Genomic DNA, 9,743 nt, shown 5'->3' on the forward strand with positions numbered 1-9,743 from the left:
TGAACTACACACTAACGGACGTTCTCCTTGTACACAACACAAGTGGGCACTTGTGGTAAAGGCAGAGAGGGAGCGAACGTCCTAATCACCAATCAAAACCGCATATAATTTGACATAGAAACTTCAAAACCACTCAAGGGGATGATTTTTCGACAATTGAGTTTAGAGGTGGATTTGGGCTAAAAACTTTCTAGTGAGATTGGCGGAGGTTTTCTAAAGAAAAACATGAATTTACTCAGGATAGTAGTTTTATGGTACAAAACACATACACCCTTCGCCTGTCGGGCTTGTGCAGTTAGCCCTTCCTTGTCTTGGTTATTACTGATGAGAAGGGATTTCCTTCACCATGTTTATTTATTTTTACACAAAACCAGCTTTCTGTCGTTTTCTCAATTATTATTTTTAGTTTTTTTCCTTTATCCTTTATACTTTGTAGGTTTTTTCAATTCAATCATGAATTCATGAAACAATATAAAAAATGGCAGTTCAAAGAATAAATATCCGACGGTTTTCAGAATTGGTGAACATTCTCTTAGAAACATGATGAGCATTTTCTTAATTCCTAAAAATATTAAATTCATGAACGTTTTTTAATCCGTGCACATTTAAAAATACATGAATATTTATAAAATACTCAAAAAAATTGAAATCATGTACTGTTTTTTCAGATTCTCAAAACAGGTAACCTGTTCTTCTTTTCTTTTTTGAAATGTTCACCGGGGGGGAAAGGCTCCCCACCTGAATATATATTTCAAAACCGGCCAGGTGTTACAGAGTTAAGAGTGTTGCGAGGATAGGAACTCACGCCACAGACCGGCATGGCCCTTTAAAGTTTCAGATTTAAGTCTATGAGACCAAACGATCAAATCATCCAAGATAGCTCTCAAGAGTTCGAAGCCACAACATCTAGACTTTGGAAAACTTTCTTGTTGCGTGCGTCCCAAATTTTCCAAAGAATCAGAAGGAGCACGAAGGGGCGGACCGTGGTAGGCAGCGAGCCCGGAAGCGTCGTCCTGAAGAGACTGGTGATAGGTGCGTAGAGAGGGCAGATGCCGGCTGCTCTCCAGATCCTGCGAGCTGCTGGAAAAGTGAAAAAAAGGTGTTCTCGATCCTCAACCAAGTGAGTACATCTAGGACAAGCTGCAGAGTCCAGAATGCTCTTCTTATGCAGATTCTTCCTTGTGTTTAGGCGATTAAGGTTGAATAGCCAACCAAAGATCATAACCTTCTTGGGAACCTTTGAGTCCCAAATATCATTAAGCATGGGATCCGAGAGGGCCACATATGCGCCCTTTGTGGAAAAGGAAGCGCCGTTAAGCAAGCGACGATCGTCAGGTACCTGAGAGAGTGCACAATCCTGCAACAAGGAGTTTAGAGAAGCAAGTTCCGCAATCGCAGTAGAGGTTAGTTGATTACGAAGAGCAAGTTCGATCCCATCCTGCAAAATAGTGGCTACCAAGGCATTTTGGTTTGTGTGGTGAGAAAAAAGAGCAGGGTACACTAAAGCTAGGGGTTCCGGCTTTAGCCAACGATCTAACCAAAAAAAGTAGAGCAACCATCTCCAACAGTGCACTGGGAAATCTCTCGCAAACTCTGCAGATGCTTGAAAATGGTTTTAGCTAGGAAGGAGCTGTTCTTGCCATGTCCAATGTGAAGTGGTGAATGGTGTAAGACCCAGTCTTTTTAGGGAAGGTTTGCGGAGTGTAAAAATTTATACGCAAATTTCAGCAGTAGACAAAAGTTTTGTGCGCGAAGGTTTTTTACACCTAGACCACCTGCCTCTCTAGGGGTACAAACTTTATCCCAAGCAACCAGGCATTTAGCCCCAGAGCAAGTGTCATCGTTAGATCAGAAAAAAGTACGCCGTCTCTTGTCGATAGCCTTAATAACCTGGACAGGGAGAGAGAAACAAAGCATAAAATAGGTAGGGAGGCTGTCAAGAACGGCGGAGAGGAGGACAAGCTTGCCACCGCGAGAGAGAAGAAGTGCGCACCACCCAGCGAGGTAGATGTCACAGCGACCGATGACTGGTTGGAAGGCCGAGGGGGGAAGTTTGTAGGGAGAGATAGGAAGGCCGAGATAAGTTTGCAGAAAGGAGGAAATGTTAGTGGCAAGATCAGCTGCCATAAGGGACGCGTCGGCGGCATCAACATTAAGAGGGATAAAGGTGGTCTTGTCAAAATTAATCTAGAGACCAGTGGCCGCATCGAAGCTATCTAGAATACTCTTGAGGTGTTTTGCAGCCCCAGGCGTAGCTTTAACTATGATAAGCGTGTCATCGGCGTATTGAAGGACGGGACAGGGAAGGTGAGGGCTTAGGGGGTGCAACAACTTACCTTCATGGTTGGCTTTGATGATCATTTGTTGGAGGATATCCGCGACAATAATGAAAAGGTAAGGGGAGAGAGGGTCGCCCTTCTGGAGGCCATTTTTGCATTGAATCCACCTCCCAGGGATGCCATTTAGCATAACGGCAGTGGATCCAGTGGTAAGGAGAGAGTTAATCCAGTCGCACCGCCGAGGGGGGAAACCTCTAACCTGAAGGGTATGGAGGAGGGTCGTCCAGCAAACAGAGTCAAAAGCTTTTCGGAAGTCTAGTTTGATGATGAGGGAGGGGCCTTTCCTTTTAGCACAACAGTGTAGGATATCTACAACGTAGAGGAAGTTCTCAGAGATGTTACGACCGGACAGAAAACCGGTTTGGTCAGCATGCACCAAGAGGGGGATAAGGGGTTTTAACCTGTTGGCTAGAAGTTTGGCGACTCCTTTGATAGGACAGTTTTGAAGAGAGATGGGGTGGAAGTCAGCGGGGGAGTGAGCATCATTATGCTTTGGAAGGAGGATTATGAGGGACCGGTTAAGGCAAGAGATATTGCTGTTTTGGGCGTGAAAGTCTGAAAGGAATTGATTTATCTTCCCTTTGAGGATGTGCCAATATTTGCGGTAGAACCCAGGGCCGAAGCCGTCCGGTCCAGGACTAGCATTCTTGTTCATGGAGAGGAAGGCATTGGAGATTTCGGCGTCTGTGAAGGGGGCATCCAGGGAGCATAGTTGTGGAACGGGTTCTGGGTATAGGTCCATGAGAGCGAAGGACCAGGTGGCTGAAAGGCCGTGCCGAGAAGGGAGGCGTAGAAGTCCGAAAGAATGTTGAATTTAGCATCATGGGAGAAGAATTCCGAACCATTTGAGACAAGAATATTAATTTTATTTTTCTGGAGAAGGACAGAGGCAAACGCGTGAAAGAAGCGCGAGTTTTCATCTCCTTCTAAAGTGGTGCGAATTTTGCCATGCTGCATCCAATAAAGGGCCTTCTCACGTAGCATGCGTTGGATAACTTTAATAATGACATGGCGGAGAACTAGTTCAGGGAACAAGAGGAAACGAGATTCTTCAATGAGGTCGAGAACGGAAATGACAGTCTTGCAGTTCCTTTCCCGAGTATTTAGAGGAAGAGCGGAGCGCCGCCAAATTTTTAAGTCAGCGCGAGTACGTTTGGGAGCGGCCACCAGGGAAAGCGAGTGGGTTGAGCACAAGCGGGCCGTGGCCCAAGCGTTTTGGACTACCGTATGACAGGCCGGCCTAGTGGTCCATCTAAGTTCAAAACGAAAAAGCGCGGGACGAGGGATGACGGTATCTATAGTGATCAGCAGGGGAACATGGTCAGAGACGAATCTAGTGAGCGAAGAAATGGTGGTGTTTGGGAAGAGGAGATCCCAGTCCACGTTGATGAACACTCTGTCAATTTTTTCGATAGTGGGTTGATCCCTTTTGCTAGACCAAGTGTAGCATCTATCCAGAAGGGGAAGCTCAATCAGCGCACTCTGGTTAATGAAGGAATTGAACATGTCTGCTTTGGTCTGCCTGAAATTGCTCGTGTTTTTGTCCGAGGGAAGTCTCAGGAGATTGAAATCACCCAAGATTAGCCAAGGTGTGGGAGGTGAGGGGCGAAGGTAGCGAGCTCTGACAGAAAATCCTGCTTGAGCGCATGGTCGGTAGGAGCATAGACGTTGGTAATGGAGAGCAGGTGAGGGGAGGCTAGACAGGAGACGAGGGTTGTTTGGGTGTAGAGTCCGGAGTCCATGGCAATCAAAGAAAAGTGAATCGAGGAGAAGTCCGAAAACATACCACCTGCAGACCCAAGGGCCGGCCGAGGGTGTGTTAGATTCAGGTGCTTAGGGAGGAAAGAACGTTGCTTTAGAGTAGAGATGGGGTCTAGCTTGGTTTCTTGCAAGAAACAAGCATGAGGATTAATGGCCAGGAGTTCAGAGAGAACGTCCAAACATTTTTGGGTTTTCCCAAGGCCACGAACATTCCAATAGCAGAAACTGAATTTGTGATTAACCATATCGATGAGGAAGGCACCTAGAAGCAAATAAAAGTTCACTAGAGGGACACAGCAGACAGTCCTGGGAGCACACACGCATTACAAAACACGTTACAAAAAGATCGATGACTAGCTGGCGGGAATAGCACGGCGACCACGGGCTTAAGCTAAGGAGCGGGAAACTAGGAATTAAACCATTGCCAGATGGGCAGATACAGCCATACGAATAAGGACAGAGCAGCCATGGCGAGGAGCCGTCATCCAAGGCAGGAGGTCGTAGATCACGGTGCCGGCGAGGACACCTCCTGAACCTCCACCGGTTCAGCGCCACAGAGCTTGGCAATCAGAGCAAGGGCATCGAAGTCCAGCACCGGGTCCTCTGGGGCACTGGTGAGTCCAGAGATGTCCAGGGCTTCGACGAGGTCGTGAGAGGCGTGCTGCAGGTCGAAGCGACGAGCCTTGACACGCATGGCCTTCATGGTCATGTCCACGAACTAACTATCCCCTTTGACAGCGAGGCAACGGCTGCGTCGGAGCTTGGCAGCATTGGTGGCCCTCTTGTTAGCAGCCAGCTTACGATGCATTGTGGCCTCATGCACTTCGGACCCGAGCGAGGTAGAATCCTTGACTGAACAGGACGGAGCAGCAATACTTAGGGGCAGATCGAGTGAAAGAGAGATGGAAGCTGGGAGTCGGGATAGTTACCCGAGAGAAGCGAGGTCTCGCCACCATCTAGATCAAGCGCGGAGAAGAAGTTGGAGACATCGACCGATGGCGTGAAGGTGCCGGTGAGGTCAGAGTCTTGGGCGGCGCCCTCAATGCCCTCACTGCCGTCGGACAGCACAAGCGCATCAACAGGGGCCGCAGCAGGTGGCAACAGCGGACCGCCGACGAGAGGTTGGAGAAAGTTGCGAGGGGCTTGTGCGGCTTGAGCTTGAGGAGACGAGGACGGCCCAACACTTGGTGTTGGTGGCTGCATGGAAACTGCAGCGTGTGGGCCAGAGCAAGGCCCAACATGGCTGCAGTTCCACCGCCAAGCACCGTGGACGTGAGCTTCGCTGCCGTTGCCATCCACGTCGAGGTCGAGGGGGGTGGTTGTCGGATTTCGGGTTCCGGCAGACCCTTGAGGTTCGAACACTGGGGTGCGTGCGGAGATCTCTCCCCTACCGATCTACGTCTAATCTCCTCACGTGATCTAAGCTGAAAACAACGAACAACACAAGGGACACGAGGTTTATACTGGTTCGGGCCACCGTTGTGGTGTAATACCCTACTCCAGTGTGTGGCGTGGTGGATTGCCTCAGGGGCTGATGATGAACAGTACAAGGGAAGAACAGCCTCGCGAGAGGTGTTCTTGAGCTGGTGCGATGAACTGCTTGGGTGAGTTCAGTCGCCTCTCTCTCTCTCTGCTAGGACTCTATCAGATCTCTAGATGTTTCTCCCTAGATCGTTGTCTGGATCTCCCCCTACTCTGTGGTGGCTAGCTCTACTTATAGAGGCCCTGGGCCTCTCCCCAAATAATGAGCGGGAAGGGCGCCAACAATTTGCCATTTTGAAGGGGAACATCTAGTACAAGTTATCCTGACCAAAGGTGGTCTTCGGCTGCCAAAAGCACTGGTGATGATGCCGTCTTGGGCTCCATGGCGACCTCCGTCCTGCCGCTCTGTTGGTCTTGGTCTCGTTGCACCGGAATGGTAACCTTTTCCCGATGCCTTGGCCTGTGCTTGCCCCCTTTGCACCAAAGGGGAAACAAGGACACTGCGCAGGCCGGCGCCCGCCTGGCGCCCGCTTGGTCTCGATCGTCATGGCTTGCGTCACGGGCTTCTCGCGAGGTACCCCTGCCTTGATCTCTCTGCCTCCTCTTGAGCCTGCCTGATGTGGCTGCCTCTAAGGAAGCTTTCGGTCGTCCGCCCCGCGAGGCTTGGCCCCTCGTGAGGGTCTTGAGCTTGAGCTGATGAAGATGAGCCGCGCTGGGCCCCCACTTGAGCCACGCCGCAGGCAGGCAAGTCTGGGGACCCCCGTTCCCAGAACGCCGACAGTAGCCCCCGGGCCCAAGGCGCGCCTGGGCTTGGCCTAGCAGGGAAGCGAAGGGGCAAGCGCGAAGCACCGCATGGAAATTGATTGGACGTGGGCGTCTGTGCTTCCCCATGACGCCTCAGCGACCGCACAACTTGACAAGTCCCTGCATGCAAAGAGACCGGTCATGATTACCTGCGATCATGGTGCTCGGCGGTTGGCCTCCTCCGGCTATAAGTACGGGGCTGCGCGAGCCCCTTCACTCCATCCCTTCATGTGCTCCTTTCCTTCTTCTTCCTTGTTCTTGCTCCTCCTTACGCCAATGGCACCACTCCGCTGGTTTTCTCCAGAAGAGAAGGGAAAGGCCCCCCGAGAGGGTCCTGACCCACTTCCACCGAAGAAGCGGCTGGTCCTCTGCCACCAAGATAAGGGTGCACAGCAGGAGGCATCGAGGCCCTGGTACGAGCGGTCGCCGCCTGGGTTTCCGCTACCCTTGTACGCCCATGTCGTGGGTCCTGGGGGACAAGGCGTCGAGCGACATCGACGGTGCCGCCGTCGACGTCGGCGAGTCACGATGGTGCGCGTCATTCCTTCTGGAGTCCACGCCGAGCGCTCCTCTCGCGAGCTCGTGCTCCACGCCGCCATGCCCCCAAGCTCTTGGATTCGCCTTCCTCCTTCCTTCACCTTCGAGATGCCGCCGAGCAGGGCTCTGGAGCTCTGGCTGCAGCACGCTGACTGCGGTACCCTTGCGACCGGAGCGGAGGTCGCGGTCGTCGCTCCGGGCAAGGTCTTCATGACCTGGGGCTGGGGCGAAATCGCCCGCGTCTGCCGGACGATAGGCGCCCTCGTAATTCATCTTGAATACGACGGCGCCTCCCTGATGTTCTTCAAGGTCTTCGATGCTGAAGAACGCTGGCTGGAGTGCTGCCCCAGGGAGAGCGGCAGGTGCAACGAACTGGCGAGGACTTGGCCCGCCCATCGGTCCTCCAGCAGCTCTTCAGGCAGCAACGGAGGAGCTGGGGAATCCAGCGGCTCCCCGAGCTCCTTGCGACTCCGGAGACGAGCGACGACAGCTACGAGCCCCCGAGCTCGCGTCGTGCTCGGAGCGGGGCAGCTGCGTCCAGCCGCCAACACCACTGATCTGGATGGGGTTGGCGCCGACGTTGGGCAGCCCGCTGTTGATGATGGCGTCCCTTGCAGAGGTGCGGGCGATTAGCATTCCTTAGGATTAGTACTATTGTTCCCTGCGAGGAATCGAAGCAACACCCCGTGGGGGTATGTAAGGCGCCTGCCATGTCTTTTGCGAACATTATGTCTTAATATGAATCAATGTGAGGTGCTTGTCCTGTCTCGGCTCGGCTCCCCCTTTCTATCCTCACGAGGACTTGGCGCTCTACGCTGATAGGTCCCAGTCCCCAGGCAGGCTTCAGCCGTCGCTGGTATGCCAGGTCGCGATGCCGTGGTCAAGGCTAGGAGGTGAGCGGCCCGAGGTCCGGTAAGAGCCCCCGAGCCGCGATACTCGGGAGGTCCCCTTTAGCGCTCAAGCATCCCTCGCTGGGTGAGAAAGGAAGGCAACATCGCCATGACAGAGCCGCACTGGGCGAGGGTTTTGCGCTGCGTTAGTCCAACTCATGTAAGGGCGTGACTTATCTCTTGAGTCTGGTGTAGTTCCTCGACGAAGCACCCAGCCCGAGTGGTGGCAGCTGAGGCGCTGCTGGGTTAGGTCCTCGCGAGCTTCTTCCCACTCCCCCGCACTTTCCTTAATGCTCTACGTCCTCAGTGTTGGGGAACATAGCAATAATTCAAAATTTTCCTACGTGTCACCAAGATCAATCTAGGAGATACTAGCAACGAGAGAGAGGGAGTTCATCTTCATACCCTTGAAGATCGCTAAGCGGAAGCGTTCAAGAGAACGGGGTTGATGGAGTCGTACTCGTCGTGATCCAAATCACCGATGATCCTAGCGCCGAACGGACGGCACATCTGCGTTCAACACACGTACAGAACGGAGAGACGTCTCCTCCTTCTTGATCCAGCAAGGGGAGAGGAGAGCTTCATGGAGATCCAGCAGCACGACGGCGTGGTGGTGGAAGCAGCGGGATCTCGGCAGGGCTTCGCCAAGCACCAACGAGAGGGAGAGGTGTCACGGAGGGAGAGGGAGGCGCCAGGGACTTGGATGCGGCTGCCCTCCCCCCCCCCCACTATATATAGGAACCCTAGGGGGGTGCCGGCCCTAGGAGATCCCATCTCCAAGGGGGGGCGGCGGCCAAGGGGGACTTACCCCCCAAGTCAGGTGGGGCGCCCCCCACCCCTAGGGTTTCCAACCCTAGGCGCAGGGGGGGCCATGGGGGGTGCACCAGCCCATCAGGGGCTGGTTCCCCTCCCACTTCAGCCCATGGGGCCCTCCAGGATAGGTGGCCCCACCTGGTGGACCCCCGGGACCCTTCCGGTGGTCCCGGTACAATACCGATTACCCCTGAAACTTTCCCGATGGCCGAAACTGGACTTCCTATATATAAATCTTCACCTCCGGACCATTCTGGAACTCCTCGTGACGTCCGGGATCTCATCCGGGACTCCGAACAACTTTCGGATTACCGCATACTAATATCTCTACCACCCTAGCGTCACCGAACCTTAAGTGTGTAGACCCTACGGGTTCGGGAGACACGCAGACATGACCGAGACGACTCTCTGGTCAATAACCAACAGCGGGATCTGGATACCCATGTTGGCTCCCACATGTTCCACGATGATCTCATCGGATGAACCACGATGTCGAGGATTTAATCAATCCTGTATACAATTCCCTTTATCTATCGGTACGATACTTGCCCGAGATTCGATCGTCGGTATCCCGATACCTCGTTCAATCTCGTTACGGGCAAGTATCTTTACTCGTTCCGTAACACATCATCCCGTTATCAACTCCTTGGTCACATTGTGCACATTATGATGATGTCCTACCGAGTGGGCCCAGAGATACCTCTCCGTTACACGGAGTGACAAATCCCAGTCTCGATTCGTGCCAACCCAACAGACACTTTTGGAGATACCCGCAGTGCACCTTTATAGCCACCCAATTACGTTGTGACATTTGGTACACCCAAAGCATTCCTACGGTATCTGGGAGTTGCACAATCTCATGGTCTAAGGAAATGATACTTGACATTAGAAAAGCTTTAGCATACGAACTACACGATCTTGTGCTAGGCTTAGGATTGGGTCTTGTCCATCACATCATTCTCCTAATGATGTGATCCCGTCATCAACGACATCCAATCTCCATGGTCAGGAAACCGTAACCATCTATTGATCAACGAGCTAGTCAACTAGAGGCTTACTAGGGACATGGTGTTGTCTATGTATCCACACATGTATCTGAGTTTCCTATCAATACAAT

The 9,743-nt window shown here is 52.5% G+C and overlaps 1 pseudogene; it reads right to left on the reverse strand.

Moving 5' to 3' along the window:
• Nucleotides 1-776: 776 nt before the first annotated feature.
• On the reverse strand, nucleotides 777-4,809 carry LOC147976749 (uncharacterized; annotated as a pseudogene).
• Nucleotides 4,810-9,743: the final 4,934 nt, after the last annotated feature.

The sequence above is a fragment of the Triticum urartu genome, chromosome 4A (assembly GCF_056163025.1).
Source record: "Triticum urartu cultivar PI428250 chromosome 4A, HENAU_Tu73, whole genome shotgun sequence".
Classification (NCBI taxonomy): Eukaryota; Viridiplantae; Streptophyta; class Magnoliopsida; order Poales; family Poaceae; genus Triticum; species Triticum urartu.